We start from the raw sequence: 17,508 nt of genomic DNA on the forward strand, positions 1-17,508 counted from the left end.
TATGCACCTTGGCCAAGTACCTGTAGTGTGCCTTCCATTTTGACAAGGTCACACTGTCAGTCACATTGTCATGCAAATGTTTTCTTGACCAATAACAAAGGAGTGAAAAGAATCTGTAGGATCTGTGTAGCCCTACTCTAGTAAGCCTTCACGCTGAAAGTGCTGGTCTTGATGAAGCCATAGACTCCAAATACTGACATAAGACTCTTCATACCTTTACAAGCATGACGTCCAGATGATGGTCCAGTGACCCAAACATGGAGGACAACGTGCAAGTGCTCCAAGCTGCCACTTCCTTTTAGATAGACCTGCATTAGTGCCATTGAAAAAGGTAACCAAAATGTCTTTTTGGCTGTGGAAAAAGAAGAATGCTGTTCTTTAAAATGTTGTTCAGGATGCCTCCTGATAAACTCTGAATTCAAATGAAAAGTTTGTTCCCAATTTCTAAGTTTACATAGCAGCTCTTTGTACTGCCCTTGCCATGACATGTCTCGATGTGTAGCAAACCTCTCTTAATAAAATGACTTCATAGTGGACTGTCCTCCCAGCTCTGTAACTGTCCTGCAATTAGCAGTTAGTAAATGCCTGCCCAGTATGTGCGGTTGTTTACCTGACTGTATGTTTCTAAGGGGCCACAAAAATGCACTGCATTCACAAAACGCTCTCGATTTGGTATTTACAGAGATAAATACTTAAGATTCTTCTAAAGAAATATAGTTTTAATCCTTTAAACTACACTAGAACTTTAGCCATACCAATTAAAACCAATTAAATAAAAACCCCTATAAGCTCTTACGGAAGAAGACATTCATCTCTGGTGAATCTCATAGAAAAAAATACCTTTGACAACATCAACGAATTTGTAACCTTTCAAACCTTTCAAAGATTTTGTAAATCTCACCTCATGCCTTTATACTTTAAAGATTTTAAGCTAGAAATAGATCTTTATTTATTTATTTATTTAGATCTTTAATACAGTAACTGAAAAGTTTGGTTTACCTTGTATTCTAAAAAAAAAGAAAATCAGATTTTTTATAGCAAAGCATTGCTCTCTGGTGATCTCTTATACCTGTTTGTATTAACGGTATTATTTTTCACTGCAGCATTTTGAGGAGACAATTGGAATCTTTTATCTCAAGCCTCTATATACCTAGTTTCTTTTAGCTATCTTGCAGTATAAGTGGGACCCTAGTCTAGGCCGAATGTATTTGTCACTACATGTTGTGTAGATAAAATCACCAGATTTTTTTGTGTTTTTCCTAAAAAATACAAACTTCCATTTCTATTGGTGGTTGTGGCTCTAGTTCTAGGATATATAAAGGAGTAGTAGAAACAGGCCTACCCTATACAGAAATGGAAGTTCTAGAACTTTATATTTAAAATATTTAGTTTGAGGCAGAGCAACATGGCGGCGCGGAGACGCTGCGAGTAAGATCTCCCATTAAAAAAAAAAGTTAATAGGGAGGAAAAGCGGCAGGTCCCAGTGAGAACTGGGACACGGAAGATAAACGGGTGACTCCAGCAAACTGCCCAAAGAAGAAAGTTGCCATAAAAGAGGACCAGAAGGGAGGAAAGCACAGAACCCTGCTCCCCTCCCCCGCCCAGAGAGTCGGCACTCTCCGACCAGCAGAGAGGAGGAAAAAAAAAAAAACCAAAAAAAACAAACTAAAAGGACCAACAAGAACAAACTACACAGCAAGCGGGACTGTGAGTGGAAAGGAACTATTTCAGCCACCACACCCTGTGAACGGGAGCTGTGGAGAACCCTGCAGGATCCGCCACAGAGGTGAGCTCCAGGCGCCATTAAAGACAGACCCCGCCCCCAGGAGGAGACCAGCACCAGCACACAGCCCCGGGCCACCCGGTAAGCTTGCTCAGAAAAGCAGCGTGCTGGAAAAGCAGACGCGGATCGGGATCGGGATTGCGCGGAAAAGCAGCACGGACCTGAATCGGATCACATGGAAAAGCAGTGCGGTTGAAAAGCAAACGCGGATCCAGATCGCAGCTGCCCAGGTTCCCGCGCCTGCGACCTAGGCTTGCGGGGAGACGCACGGAGGCCCTCACTGAGTGAGCAGGAACCAGGCGCCCAGGCACGGGAGCGGGATTCAAAAGGCGCCATTCCCGTGCCACTGAACTGGGCTACAGCCCGCGTCCTGGAACTGAGGGCTTTGGAACTGAGACCCGGGGCACGAAATTAGGGGCGTGGGTTCCCCACGATGGTGGGGCACAAGGCAGACACAGCACCCCAAAGCCGTTGAGGTTTACCCTACCATTCCCGCTCTGTTCCCTGTCCCATGGGGTGGAAAATCAGCTCCCCAAGGGCTCTAGGAGAGATCTCTGGCGCCGCCTAGCGACTTGAAGCCAGCAGAGGCTCCTGGAGGAGCCAGTGGCCAGCTTGGGAGTTAGCCCACGCCGGGCCCCTTCCGACCAGTAGTCTGAGCCCACAGGGGGAGCAAGCACCCACAGCCAGGGCAGACCAGGCGCGCAGAAGAGTGTGCCTGAGACCGGACGTGAAGGGAGTGTGTCCCACATCACCATTTTAGAACAGGGACATTTCTTCAGTAAAGACTACCTGCAGAAGGCTTCCTCAGGAGCCAGAGGTGAGCGGGGGAAGTTCGCCCACGCCAGACCCCCTCTGGCCTGCAGTCCAAGCCCAGAGGGGGAGCAGGAACCCACCGCCGGGGCAGACCAGGCGCACAGGGGAGTGTGTCCCCATATCAGCATTTTAGAACAGGGACCTTTCTCCAGTAACGACTGCTTGAAACTGACATATGGCTCCTGGAGGAACCAGAGGGGAGCAGAGAAGCTCACCCAAGATGCCGGCCAGTCCCAACAACACAGTGTCCCAACGTATACGGCAAATTAGAAAACAGACAGTAGGGAGTAGAAGAACCACACGCAACCTAGCAACTCCCCAGGGAAAAAGCACACCACAAAAAGAAAACCAGCCCCCAGATTGCAACGACAGTAACTTGGAAGAACTTCTGAGCCTCCAGAAAGAGAATTTAAAATTGCCATGATTAAAAAACTGACAGAAGTCATAAAGGAAAACAATGATAAGGGAAAAATAATCAACAATCAGAAGAATGCAATTGAGTCCCTAGAGAGGGAAAACAATGGTCAGAAGAATGAAATTGAGTCCCTAAAGAGGGAAGTAAAAGAAATGCAGGAGATCAAAGAATTAATGGAAGAAGTAAAGAATTCTGGGAAAAGCAATGAAAGCAGAATAGATGAAATGGAAGTACTCTTGAAGACACAGAAATAAAAAGAACCAAAACAGAAAAGGAAAGAGAAGTACGAAGGAAAAAGAACGAAGAAAGACTTCAGGAACTATCTGACTCCATGAGGAAAGGAAATATAAGAGTTATAGGAATACCAGAAGGAGAGGAGAGAGATGTAGGAACAGAGAAAATATTCAAAGAGATAATTGAAGAGAACTTCCCAAATGTGAAGAAGGAGCTGAAAATTGATATACAAGAAGCAAGAAGAACACCAAACTTCCATGACGAAAGGAAAAATACAGCAAGACACATAATAGTAAAGCTCCCAAGAATCCAGGACAAGGAAAAAATAATGAAGCTGGCAAGAGGAAAGAAACAGATAACATTCAAAGGAAAGCCAATCAGGCTGACATCAGACTTCTCCGAAGAAACACTACGGGCAAGGAGAGAGTGGAGGGACATAGTCAACAGACTCCAAGAAAACAGATGCCAACCAAGAATACCCTATCCCGCAAAGCTCTCCTTCCTCTTTGAAGAAAGAATATGAACCTTCCCGGACAAACAGAAACTCCGGAATTTCATTACAACTAAACCACCACTCCAAAAAATACTACAAGGAGTCCTAAAGCCAGAACCTCAGAGGGACGAATAACAATGAAAGAAGGCCAAAAAAAAAAAAAGTTATTAAAATAATAAATAAATAAAATCAAAGGAAAGACAATCACAATGGCAAATATAGATGCTAACATATCAATATTAACTCTAAATGTAAATGGACTAAACTCTTCAATAAAAAGTCACAGAGTTGCAGCCTGGATTGAGAAACAAAACCCAACCTTTTGCTGTCTCCAGGAAACACATTTAGCTACAAAAGATAAAAATAGGCTCAAAATTAAAGGATGGAAAACAATCCTGCAAGCATATGGACCAAAAAAGAAAACAGGAACAGCTATACTTACATCAGATAAAACAGATTTCAAACTCAAAAAGATAAAAAGAGACCCCAATGATCAAGGGGACAATACTTCAAGAAGAAATAACACTCATTAACATATACTCACCAAACGAAGGAGCACCAAAATATATCAGACAACTGTTGTCCTCTCTGAAAACAGACATCAGAGAAAACACATACGTAGTGGGAGACTTCAACACACCACTATCAACAATGATAGATCAACAAGACAAAAAATAAGTAAAGAAACCAAAGCTCTAAATAAGGACCTAGAGCAATTGGGCTTAACAGACATCTATAGAACACTAAACCCCAAAAAAATGGAGTACACATTTTTCTCAAGTACACACGGATCATTCTCCAGGATCTATCACATACAGGGGCACAAGACAAACATCAACAGATACACCAAGATTGAAATCATATCAACCATCTTTTCTGACCATGAAGGCATCAAACTAGAAATAAACCATAAAAAGAAGGCAAGGAACTTTCCTACCTCATGGAGATTAAAAACCACACTACTGGAAGTCCACTGGACTAACGAGGAGATCAAAGAAGAAATTAAAAAATTCTTTGAATTGAACAACAAGGAGGAAGGACACCAATACCCTAAATGTATGGGATGCAGCAAAAGCAGTAATAAGAGGAAAATATATAGCAATAGAAGCTCACATCAAGAAACAAGAAAGAACTCAAAGAAACAACCTAATCTCGAAGCTCGAAGATCTAGAAAAAGAACAACAAAAAAAACCCCCAAAACCAGTAGAAGAAAAGAAATAATAAAAACCAAAGCAGAAATAAATGAAATTGAAACTAAAAAAAAACAATCCAAAAGATCAATGAAACCAAGAGCTGGTTCTTCGAAAAAATCAATAAAATAGACAAACCTCTAGCCAGGCTCACAAAGGAAAAAAGGGAGAAAGCACAAATAAACAGGATCATCAATAAAAGAGGAGAAATCACAACGGACACATCAGAAATCAAAAGAATAATCAGTAACTACTATGAACAGTTATATGGAAACAAGTTTAACAATCTAGAGGAGATGGACAAATTCCTACAACTCTACAATCACCCAAAGCTAGATAAAGAAGAAATAGAACACCTAAACAGACCAATTACAAGCAGCGAAATTGAAATGGTAATCAAAAACCTCCCCAAAAACAAAAGCCCAGGACCTGATGGATTTACAAATGAATTCTACCAAACATTCAGAGACGAATTAGTGCCTATCCTTCACAAACTCTTCCAAAAAATTGAGAAGGAAGGGACAATACCAAACACGTTCTATGAAGCCAACATTACACTAATACCACTAATACCAGAATCAACAAAAAACTATGAAACAGAGACACTTTTGGGGGTTGGGGGCGGGAGGGGAGGGATTGGGATCAGAAAGGGGGGGTTGCAACTGTATGGGGAATATAAAAATAAAATTTATTATTAAAAAAAGAAAAAAGAAAAAAAAACTATAAAGAAAAATCTAAAAATCCATAATGTCTTGGAGTTATTGCCCCACAGTGACATAAGGCCAAGAAAAGACGAAAATCAGTTTTGAAAGCCCTGTTGTAAACTGTGTCCATCCCAAACATACTTGGGTATCTGTTTCTTATTGATAAGTTACTTTTTTAAAAATATCCTTCCTCCCTTCATTATTGTTAAAAGACTTTATAACAGGAAACACTTCTGAGGTGCTGAGCAGGAGGATATTGACTGAGCCAGGTTGGTCCTGGCTCAGGGTCTCACGTTGCTGCTGCTACAGCCATCCCAGCTCTTGTCCAGCTACAGGCACAAGCAGAGCTGGGAACATTCTATCTTTGGCAGACAGCCCATGGGGTGAAATCCAATATATTGTCCAGAGATAACAGGAAGCCCAAATTAACTCTGCACCACTGACTTGTCATTGCTTTTCACCAACTCATTTAGAGAATTAGAGCTTTCTACTGCACTAAAGATATTTGTTCAACAAATATCTGTCAAGAACCCACTATGTGCCAGGCCTATGTTAAACATTGATTATTCAATTTAGTTGAAATGAAGGGCATGGGTCAATGACTGCTGAATATCATGTATATTGCAAACTACTTCTTAATATTCAGGCTGATTGGAGAGCTCTTCCTGGAATTTCAGAGCAGAATCACTCTCACAAAGTTACTCTCTGCCCTAAGGTAAATTCTTTCTGGGCATTCAGACTGTGCTCTGAGAAACACAGGGATCCCGAGAGCAGGAGAGAGTCTCTCTAAGTGCAGGTCCACTTATATCTGGCTGATGGGGATTTTTCCAATGGGGGAATTCCTTCCCATTTCAAAGGGAGGTCTGCAACACACACACACACACACACACAAATATTTTTAAATAATACATAAAAATTATTTTTGCCCATAAATATCTTCCTACATTTAATATCAGGGAACTTCTTTTTATACCTCAACCAAATCTTCACAGTACAACTTATATTTGTTCTTTTCCTGCTTTCAGTAAATAGTACATGTTGGCCCTCGCAATTCTTGTTGTGAAAGCTGTTTATAACCTTAAGTGCAGCTAACTGAAATCTTCCATTAGGCTCTTTTGCCCAGGCAAGAGCTTCCAAATTCCAGGTTGAATCTAATTTTGAGCTGTTTAGTTCTCTCTAGGGTCATTTTCTTTAGGTTCTTCCCATATTCAATGTAGAGTGAAATTTATCAGACTGAAATTATTTCGTAGAGTGAAATTTATCAGTTTGAGAGTCAAAAAGACAGGCTGATGTGAGTGCTGACAGAACCTTAATGTGAGGCATTTGGTAATTTAAAACCTCTGTGGTTTCAGCTCTCTTGCCTGCTAAGTAAAAGTGGAATAGAGGTAAGATTCCTGAGATCTCTTTAACTCAAGCTTCTTATCAGTTGTGAAAACCAGAAAGGATACCTATAGACAGTAGGTTTTCAGATCAGTATTCTAATACCTATTCCCTTAGTAAAATTCAGGATCCCTACATTCAAATTACCCTTCAAAGTTATTATGTCTGGAAGAAAAAGAGGTAAAATCAGTTTGGGCATGCAACTTACTTCTCTAAAAAGCAGTTTGAGAAAGTAACAAGACCTCAGAGAACTAGGACAGTACTTGGTATATAAGATACACAAATACGTATTTGTTCTATGAGTGATAAACACAAAATAGGTATAGCTACCAAAGAGTGATGGAAAAAGGAAAAAATTAGCTCCTGAGAAAACTGGCATAACAGATTATCTTGTTCATTGATATATCCCAATGACTCAGAAAGAGTCCTATTGAAAAAATAAGGAAAGATAAAACTAAATATTTTATTTTATTTTTTTAGCAATCATAATTTTATTTTATTTTATTTTTTTAAATAATAAATTTTATTTTTATATTCCCCATACAATTGCAGACCCCCCTATTCTGACCCAATCCCTCCCCTCCCGCCCCCGCAGCCCTAAAAGTGTCTCTGGTTCATAGTTTTTTGTTGATTTTGATTTTCACTTTCTTATATTTATTCATTTTCCTGGTCCCTTATTTAAGTTTTCTAGATTCCTGCTATGAGTGAGACCATCCGGTATTTTTCTTTTTCTTTCTGGCTTATTTCGCTGAGCATGATCCCTTCCAGCGCCATCCATGTTGCTGCAAATTGCATGTGTTTATCTTTTTTGAATACTGAGTAATAGTCCATGGTAGATATGTACCACATCTTCTTGATCCAGTCATCTATTTTTGGGCATTTGGGTTGTTTCCAAAGCTTAGCTATTGTAAACAGTGCTGCTATAAACATAGGGGTGCAGGTGTTCTTTGGAATTGATGTTTCTGTGTCCTTTGGGTAAATACCTAGGGGTGGAATTGCTGGATCATATGGAAGCTCTATGTTTAGTAGGTCCAGATCTCTCCACACAGCTCTCCATAGTGGTTGGACCAGTTTGCACTCCCACCAACAGTGCAGAAGAGTTCCTTTTTCTCCACACCCTCGCCAACATTTGTTGTTGCTAGTTTTTTTAATATGTGCCATTCTCACTGGTGTAAGATGGTATCTCATGGTAGTTTTGATTTGCATTTCCCTGATGACAAGTGATGTTGAACATTTTTTCATATGCCTGTTGCCCATTTGCATTTCCTCTTCAGAGAAGTTTCTTTTAAGCTCTTCTGCCCATTTTTTGACTGGATTATTTTCTTTGTTGTTGTTGAGTCTCATCAGCTCTTTGCAGATTTTTGTGATCAGTCCTTTATCATTAGTGTTGGGTGCAAAAATGTTCTCCCAGTTGGTGGGGTTTCTCTTTGTTTTGGTTATTGTCTCTTTTGCTGTGCAGAAGCTCTTTAATTTGATGTAGTCCCGGCTGTTTATCTTTGCCTTCACTATCACTGCTTTGGGTGATGTGTCTGTAAAGATATCTTTGATGTGCAAATCATGTAGTGTTTCGCCTATATTTCCTTCTATGTATTTTATGGTTTCAGGTCTTATGTCTAGTTCTTTAATCCATTTTGAGTTGATTTTTGTGTATGTTGTGAGGTAGTGGTCAAGCTTCATTCTTTTGCATGTAGCGACCCAGTTTTCCCAGCACCATTTATTGAACAAACTTTCTTTGCTCCAATGCATAGTCTTTGCTCCTTTGTCAAAGATTAGTTGACCATAGATCTGTGGGTTTATTTCTGGATTTTCTATTTGATTCCATTGGTCCGTGTGTCTGTTCTTGTTCCAATACCATGCAGTTTTGATGATTATGGCTTTGTAGTATAGTTTGAAGTCTGGGAGTGTGATGCCTCCATTCCCTTCTTTTTTTTTTTTTTTCAGGAGAGCTTTGGCTATTGGGGGTTTTTTGTGATTCCATATGAATTTCATCAATAATTGTTCTATTTCTTTGAAGAATGACATTGAAATTTTCATTGGAATAGCATTGAATCTGTATATTGCGTTTGGTAGGATGGCCATTTTAATAATGTTTATTCTTCCAATCCATGAGCAGGGGATGTCTTTCCATTTCTTTGTGTCTTCTATTTCTTTTAACAGTGTTTTATAGTTTTCTTTGTATAGTTCCTTTACCTCTTTTGTTAGATTTATTCCCAAATATTTGATTTTTTTTGTTTCACTAATAAAAGGGATGGTTTTTTTGATTTCTTCTTCTTCAGATTTATTGTTTGTGTATAGGAAGGCTACTGACTTTTGCGTGTTGATTTTGTATCCTGCCACTATACTGAACTGATTGATGAGTTGAATTAGTTTTTCTGTGGAGTTTTTGGGGTTCTCTATGTATATTATCATATCATCTCCAAATAGTGATAGCTTGACTTCTTCTTTTCCTATTTGGATTCCTTGGATGTCTTTCTCTTGTCTTATTGCTCTGGCTAGGACTTCCAGTATTATATTGAGAGTGGACATCCTTGTCTTGTTTCAGATCTTAATGGAATTGCTTTCAGCTTTTCACCATTGAGAATGATACTGGCTGTTGGCTTGTCATAGATGGCCTTTATGATGTTGAGGTAGGTTCCTTTTATCCCAAGAATTTCAAGGGCTTTTGTCATGAATGGGTGTTGCACTTTGTCGAAAGCTTTCTCAGCATCTATTGATATTATCATATGGTTTTTATATTTCTTTTTGTTGATGTGTTGGATAACGTTGATTGATTTTCGGATGTTAAACCATCCTGTGTCCCTGGAATGAATCCTACTTGGTCGTGGTGAATTATCTTATGGATACATTGTTGGATTCTGATAGCTAAAATTTTATTGAGGATTTTTGCATCAGTGTTCATTAGGGAGATTGGCCTGTAGTTTTCCTTTTTTGTGTTGTCCTTGTTCGGTTTTGGTATTAGTGTAATGTTGGCTTCATAGAACGTGTTTGGTATTGTCCCTTCCTTCTCAATTTTTTGGAAGAGTTTGTGAAGGATAGGCACTAATTTGTCTCTGAATGTTTGGTAGAATTCATTTGTAAATCCATCAGGTCCTGGGCTTTTGTTTTTGGGGAGGTTTTTGATTACCATTTCAATTTCGCTGCTTGTAATTGGTCTGTTTAGGTGTTCTATTTCTTCTTTATCTAGCTTTGGGTGATTGTAGAGTTGTAGGAATTTGTCCATCTCCTCTAGATTGTTGAACGTGTTTCCATATAACTGTTCATAGTAGTTACTAATTATTCTTTTGATTTCTGCTGTGTCCGTTGTGATTTCTCCTCTTTCATTTGTGATCCTGGTTATTTGTGCTTTCTCCCTTTTTTCCTTTGTGAGCCTGGCTAGGGGTTTGTCTATTTTATTGATTTTTTCAAAGAACCAGCTCTTGGTTTCATTGATCTTTTGGATTGTATTTTTAGTTTCAATTTCATTTATTTCTGCTTTGGTTTTTATTATTTCTTTTCTTCTACTGGTTTTGGGTTTTTTTTTGTTGTTCTTTTTCTAGATCTTCGAGCTTTGAGATTAGGTTGTTTCTTTGAGTTCTTTCTTGTTTCTTGATGTGAGCTTCTATTGCTATATATTTTCCTGTTATTACTGCTTTTGCTGCATCCCATACATTTAGGATATTGGTGTCCTCCTTGTCATTCAATTCAAAGAATTTTTTGATTTCTTCTTTGATCTCCTCATTTGTCCAGTGGTCTTCCAGTAGTGTGCTTTTAATCTCCATGAGGTAGGAATGTTCCTTGCCTTCCTTTTATGGTTTATTTCTAGTTTGATGCCTTCATGGTCAGAACAGATGGTTGGTATGATTTCAGTCTTTGTGTATCTGTTGATGTTTGTCTTGTGCCCCAGTATGTGATCGATCCTGGAGAATGATCCGTGTGCGCTTGAGAAAAATGTGTACTCCATTTTTTGGGGGTTTAGTGTTCTATAGATGTCTGTTAAGCCAAAATGCTCTAGGTCCTTATTTAGAGCTTTAGTTTCTTTACTTATTTTTTGTCTTGTTGATCTATCATTGTTGATAGTGGTGTGTTGAAGTCTCCCACTACGTATGTGTTTTCTCTGATGTCTGTTTTCAGAGAGGACAACAGTTGTCTGATATATTTTGGTGCTCCTTCGTTTGGTGAGTATATGTTAAAGTGTTATTTCTTCTTGAAGTATTGTCCCCTTGATCATAATGTAATGACCATTGGGGTCTCTTTTTATTTTTTGGAGTTTGAAGTCTGTTTTATCTGATATAAGTATAGCTGTTCCTGCTTTCTTTTTTGGTCCATTTGCTTGTAGGATTGTTTTCCATCCTTTAACTTTGAGCCTAATTTTATCTTTTGTAGCTAAATGTGTTTCCTGGAGACAGCAAATGGTTGGGTTTTGTTTCTTAATCCAGGCTGCAACTCTGTGTCTTTTTATTGAAGAGTTTAGTCCATTTACATTTAGAGTTAATATTGATCTGTTAGCATCTGTATTTGCCATTGTGTTTGTCTTTCCTTTGATTTTATTTATTTATTCTTTTAATAACTTTTTTTTTTTTTTGGCCTTCTTTCATTGTTATTCGTCCCTCTGAGGTTCTGGCTTTAGGACTCCTTGTAGTATTTTTTGGAGTGGCAGTTTAGTCTTAATGAAATTCCAGAGTTTCTGTTTGTCTGGGAAGGTCCTTATTCTTTCTTCATAGAGGAAGGAGAGCTTTGCGGGATAGATTATTCTTGGTTGGCATCTGTTTTCTTGGAGTCTGTTGACTATGTCCCTCCACTCTCTCCTTGCCCGTAGTGTTTCTTCAGAGAAGTCCGATGTCAGCCTGATTGGCTTTCCTTTGAATGTTATCTGTTTCTTCCCTCTTGCCAGCTTCATTATTTTTTCCTTGTCCTGGATTCTTGGGAGCTTTACTATTATGTGTCTTGCTGTATTTTTCCTTTCGTCGTGGAAGTTTGGTGTTCTTCTTGCTTCTTGTATATCAATTTTCAGCTCCTTCTTCACATTTGGGAAGTTCTCTTCAATAATCTCCTGGAATATTTTCTCCGTTCCTACATCTCTCTCCTCTCCTTCTGGCATTCCTATAACTCTTATATTTCCTTTCCTCATGGAGTCAGATAGTTCCCGAAGTCTTTCTTCGTTCTTTTTCCTTTGTACTTCTCTTTCCTTTTCTGTTTTGGTTCTTTTTATTTCTGTGTCTTCAAGAGTACTTATTCGTTCTTCCATTTTATCTATTCTGCTTTCATTGCTTTTACCAGAGTTCTTTAGTTCCTCCATTAATTCTTTGATCTCCTGTGTTTCTTTTGCTTCCCTCTTTACAGACTCAATTTCATTCTTCTGATCGTTGATTTTTTTTCTCATAGCATTGTTTTCCTTTATGACTTCTGTCAGTTTTTTAATCACAGCAATTTTAAATTCTCTTTCTGGAAGTCTCAGAAGTCTTCCAAGTTACCGTTGTTGTAATCTGGAGGGTGGTTTTCTTTTTGTGGTGTGCTTTTTTCCTGAGGAGTTGTTAGGTTGCATGTGGTTCTTCTACTCCCTACTGTCTGTTTTCAAATTTGTCGTATGCATTGGGACACTGTGTTGCTCGGACTGGCCGGCATCTTGGGTGAACTTCTCCGCTCCCCTCTGGCTCCTCCTGGAGCCATCTCTGGCTTCTGAGGGAGCTTTCTGCTGGTTTCAGGCAGACTTTACTGAAGAAATGTCCCTGTTCTAAAATGGCAATGCGGGACTCAGTCCCTGCGCTTCCGGTCTCAGGCACACTCTTCTGCGCGCCCGGTCTGCCCCGGCCGTGGGTGCCTGTTCCCTCTGTGGGCTCAGACTGCTAGTCGGAAGGGGCCTGGCGTGGGCTAACTTCCCAGCTGGCCACTGTCTCTTCCGGGAGCCTTCTGCCCTTTTCAAGTAGTCTTAAGAAATTTCCCGTTCTATGGGGTGTTAGTGACTTTTTTTTTCCTGGTCTCTAGGTGGTGCCAGAGATCTCTCCTATTGTGCTGGGGGGGCTGTTTTTCGCTTCCCCTCACCCCGTGAGACAGGGAACAGAGCGGGAATGGTAGGGTAAACCTCAACGGCTTTGGGGTGCTGTGTCTTACTTGTGCCCCACCGTCGTGGAGAACCCACGCCCCGAATTTTGTGCCCCGGGTCTCAGTTCCAAAGCCCTCAGGTCCAGGACGTGGGCTGTAGCCCAGTTCAGTGGCGCGGGAATGGCGCCTTTTTGCACCCGCTCCCGTGCCTGGGCGCCTGGTTCCTGCTTACTCAGTGAGGGACTTTCACCCCAGTGAGGACCTCCGTGCGTCTCCCCGCAAGCCTAGGTCGCAGGCGCGGGGACCTGGGCATCCGAGATCCAGATCCGCGTTTGCTTTTCAAGTGCGCCAAGTGCACCGCTTTTCTGCGCAAGCTTACCGGCCAGCCTGGGGCTGTGTGCGTGTCTCCAGAGTCTCTTTGTTCTTCTCTAATGGCACCCAGAGCCGTTGCCGCGGCGAATCCTGCAGGGTTCTCCACAGCTCCGGTTCACGGGGTGTGGTGGCTGCAATAGTTCCTTTCCACTCCCAGTCCTGCTTGCTTCGTAGTTTCTTCTTGTTGGTCGTTTTAGTGTGTTTTTTTCCTCCTCTCTGCTTGTCGGAGAGTGCCGACTTTGTGGGTGGGGGAGGGGAGCAGGGTTCTGTGCTTTCCTCCCTTCTAGTCCTCTTTTATGGCCACTTTCTTCTTCAGGTAGTTTGCTGGAATCACCCGTTTATCTTCCGTGTCCCAGTTCTCACTGGGACCTGCAGCTTTTCCTCCCTATTAACTTTTTTTAATGGGAGATCTTACTCGCAGCGTCTCCTCGCCACCATGTTGCTCCGCCCCCTCGGATTTTTAGATATTGACAAGTCAATCTACCACTGAATGTCTGCCTTTGGAGAGCAGTAAGTAATTTTCCTGGGCTCACTGACTTTTAGGAAACTGACAAATGGTTTCATAACTGCTGTATGTGAAAGACTGTACCTTCACAGACAAGAGGACATTTTGCAGCACACCAATCCCCGACAAAGTATGATTTTGTGGTGCTTTCCCCAGCATTTTTCTTCTCTTTGTGGTACTTGTCATGGAAATTAAGTCAAATAACCTAGATATAAAGGAAAATGGAATTTGTCCCAAACATCACTAATCAGTTATGGAAATGTTTTACTTTTCACTTTTTCCATATAGATGTGGTGCTTCTGTATAGTGCTAATCGGGGTAAATAGAATTATATTTTTCCAAGTTGAATAATTATAACAAATTATCATATCAGTGGCTATGTTCCTTTAGTATGTATGTTACGTTTTAAGACTCTATGTGATGCTTATTTAGAAAGTTTCCAAGTTTCATTAAAGTTACAACATGAAAAATTATATCAACACAGAAAATATTATCTTACATAAGTTTCATACTAAAAATGCTATACCACAGTCCAATTTTCTTTTTTATGAGATTGGAAAAAAATGCAAGTTTAAAACCAATTTATCTCTACTTCTATTTACTACAGAAGTCATATTGTTGATTATGAGCTTTGAGTTTTCTACTAAATACCTTCTTACCTGCCTTGCTTTATTAAATACTCATTCATCATTTTTTTGTTATGGCCTTATTATCTTGAGAGGAAGAGAGAGAAGAAATGCTAACATGTTTAAATATTGAAAGGTCAGGGTATTCACGCACACAGCATTTCACTTTTCAGGATGCATAAGCCATTACAAGTCTGGTATCTCTTTTAGCTTTCAGATATCAAGTTGATGTTGTGCCATTTTCTTTTCTGGAGGCAATTTTTAAGCTCATTAAAGTGTACACAGGACATGAAACTAGAGCCTGGACATTTCAGAACTGAGAGCATTTTCGGTTCATGGGTAGTGAGAAAAAAACAAATGTGCTGGTCTCACTGGCTATTTGTTTTTATAACACTTCAAGTAATAAAAACATCAACATAAATTTTGGGTTGGTTTTTTTCCCTCATTGAAGTTGTGCTCTAGGGAGTGATAAATCTCTATACAGCTGTGTAAATAGTATGCCACCATTGGGCACAAATGGAAGGGTCTTAGAAATCTTCGCTTGTAAAGAGTTGCATATGTAGAGGGACTAGAATAACTGTGGTTTAAGAAAGGAAGAAATAGTTGGAGCTGTTGTGTGGGGATTTTCTGCAAAAGATTTTTTTTTCTGTTCAATATATTTTTTATTCTTTCCTGACCTCGCAGGTTTGGTTAATCTGTCAGGCACACTACCATGACTTCTGTCCAACAATGTAGATATTAGTGATCTAGCAATTGTAAAATCAGAGACATTAAGAGAAAAACTTGACAAATTTTACTATAAAATTTTTAAATGTATAAAAAAAATCAGAAGCAAAATTGAAAACATTTATTCATTATAAAATTGCTTTTAGACAAAGAGATTTTCAATTATTTCTTCACATCCTTACCAACACCTATTTTTTATGTTATTTTAGTTAATAACCATCCTAACTGGTATGATATAATATCTCATTGTGGTTTTAATTTTCATTTCCCTGATGATTAGTAATGTTGAACTTTTTTTTTTTTCCCCATCCACCTAGTGGTCATTTGTATGTCTGTTTTTGAGAAATGTCTATTCAACACCTTGTTTATTTGTGTTTATTTGTTTTTTGCTATTGATTTGATGCAGTGACCCTGGAAGAAATTATGCCAAGTGAAATAAGTCACTGTAGGACAAATACTGCATAATTCTACTCATATGGGGTAACTAAAATAATCAGAGCCCTTTGCATATGTATCAATGCATTAATGGCTGCCTATGGAAATCTGGGTGGAAAATCTTTATTTCCCAGTATATTAATGACAATCATCCATGACTGATTGAGCGAGCGAGCGAGAGAGAGAGAGAGAGAGAGAGAGAGAGAGAGATAAGCTACTAGAAGCAGACAATAAGACGGTAGTTATCAGGGGCTGGGGGTGGAGGAGTAGACATGGGATTTGTTGGTAATGTTTCTGTTTATAAGACTTTGCTGTTTCATTTATAGTATTGTGTTTATAATGTGCTGTAAGGCACAACACTATATAATCAGTACTGTAATGTACACTTCAAATTTTGTTAGAATGTAAATCTTATATATAAAGTATTCTTACCACAAAACACTAAGCAAAACAAAAACCCAAAGAGACAGAAGGAGACTTTTTGGAGTTGCAGATTGGCTATACCTTAATTGTGGTTATGGCTTCACAGCAGTATGCCTATGTCCAAACTCATCAAATGGCATGGATTAACTATGCAGTTTTTTGTATCTCAATTAGACTTCAATAAAGTTGTTTTAAAAACAGCAATAAAAAATAAACAAAACACACAAAAGTATAAAAAGCCATCCCACTTCAGGCATAATTAGAAAAATTAAAATTAAGTGTGTGTGATTGTGTGTATGTTCAAGACAGCACAGATGTTTGTATGTTGCTAAAAAGACATAGTGTTAAGTGCTGTGTAACCTCATTAGGCCTCGGCATATGGATTTGTAGTCTAATTATAGTAGAATTTGTGATAGGGAAGAGTTACATGAAGCTAGAGAGACATGATGGATCCTTGTGCAAAACAAAAAACTGGTAAAATTACAGTGGTTTGAATTTACATTCACAACACTTAATTCTTTTGAATCTAAATCTAACTCCATCATAAATTTCTTATGCTTGAATAGTAGGAAAACATTTAATATTTCCCCCCAGGTACAGTTTGATCTTGACAGACGAAAAATAAGCCAAAATAAGCTAACGGTAAACAAATCTATTGTCTGCCAGTCTCCTTTACTTCCTCTCTCTGAAAGGTATAAAGTGGGAAGACTGAAAGGCATCCTCAAATTCCTGTGCTCTAAATGAGTTCTACCATCCACTGCATAAAGACAAAGCATACTCTTAGTGCCTAAGATCTTCAATAGAAAAAAACTTTGATAGAATCAGTATGCATAGAAGAAAGAGAAGAAAGGAAAATAATTTCCCAAGTAAACACCCAAAGTTACCTATCCCCTCTGGGTTAATGCCTAAATTGGGGCCACTGAGGCTCAAATGCTTGCTACAAGTCTAAAGCCTTCTGACAGGGAACACTAGGAAAGGGGCAGAAGGGGCCTGGCAAGTCTAAGCAGAAAATGGTAAAATCAAAGGAAAAGTCAAGATAAAGGCTGCTTGGGTCTCTCCCCATGGGTCTCTCACCCATGTCTCTCCCAGGTGTCTCTTTCCATGTCCCCAAGCTCCTGGTGCAAGTCCAAGGCTGTGAAGCAAACACGGCTTCTTCTGCACAAGTATGTCTGCTCCATATGCCTCTTCCTGTTCTTCTTGCCCCTCACAGCTCAGATCACCTTCATTGGGAAGGGGGACAGAGAAGATGGAACCTCCCCTTTTTAGATTACACTGTCACAGTGGGAAAACTATTTTCTATGCAGCTATGATAACCCTATTTTTTTTTCCTTTTTAAGATTTATTTTATTTATTTATGCATACAAGAGCTGGGGTGCAGGTCTGAGGTATGG

Source organism: Talpa europaea, assembly GCF_964194135.1.
Source record: "Talpa europaea genome assembly, chromosome: 6".
NCBI lineage: Eukaryota > Metazoa > Chordata > Mammalia > Eulipotyphla > Talpidae > Talpa > Talpa europaea.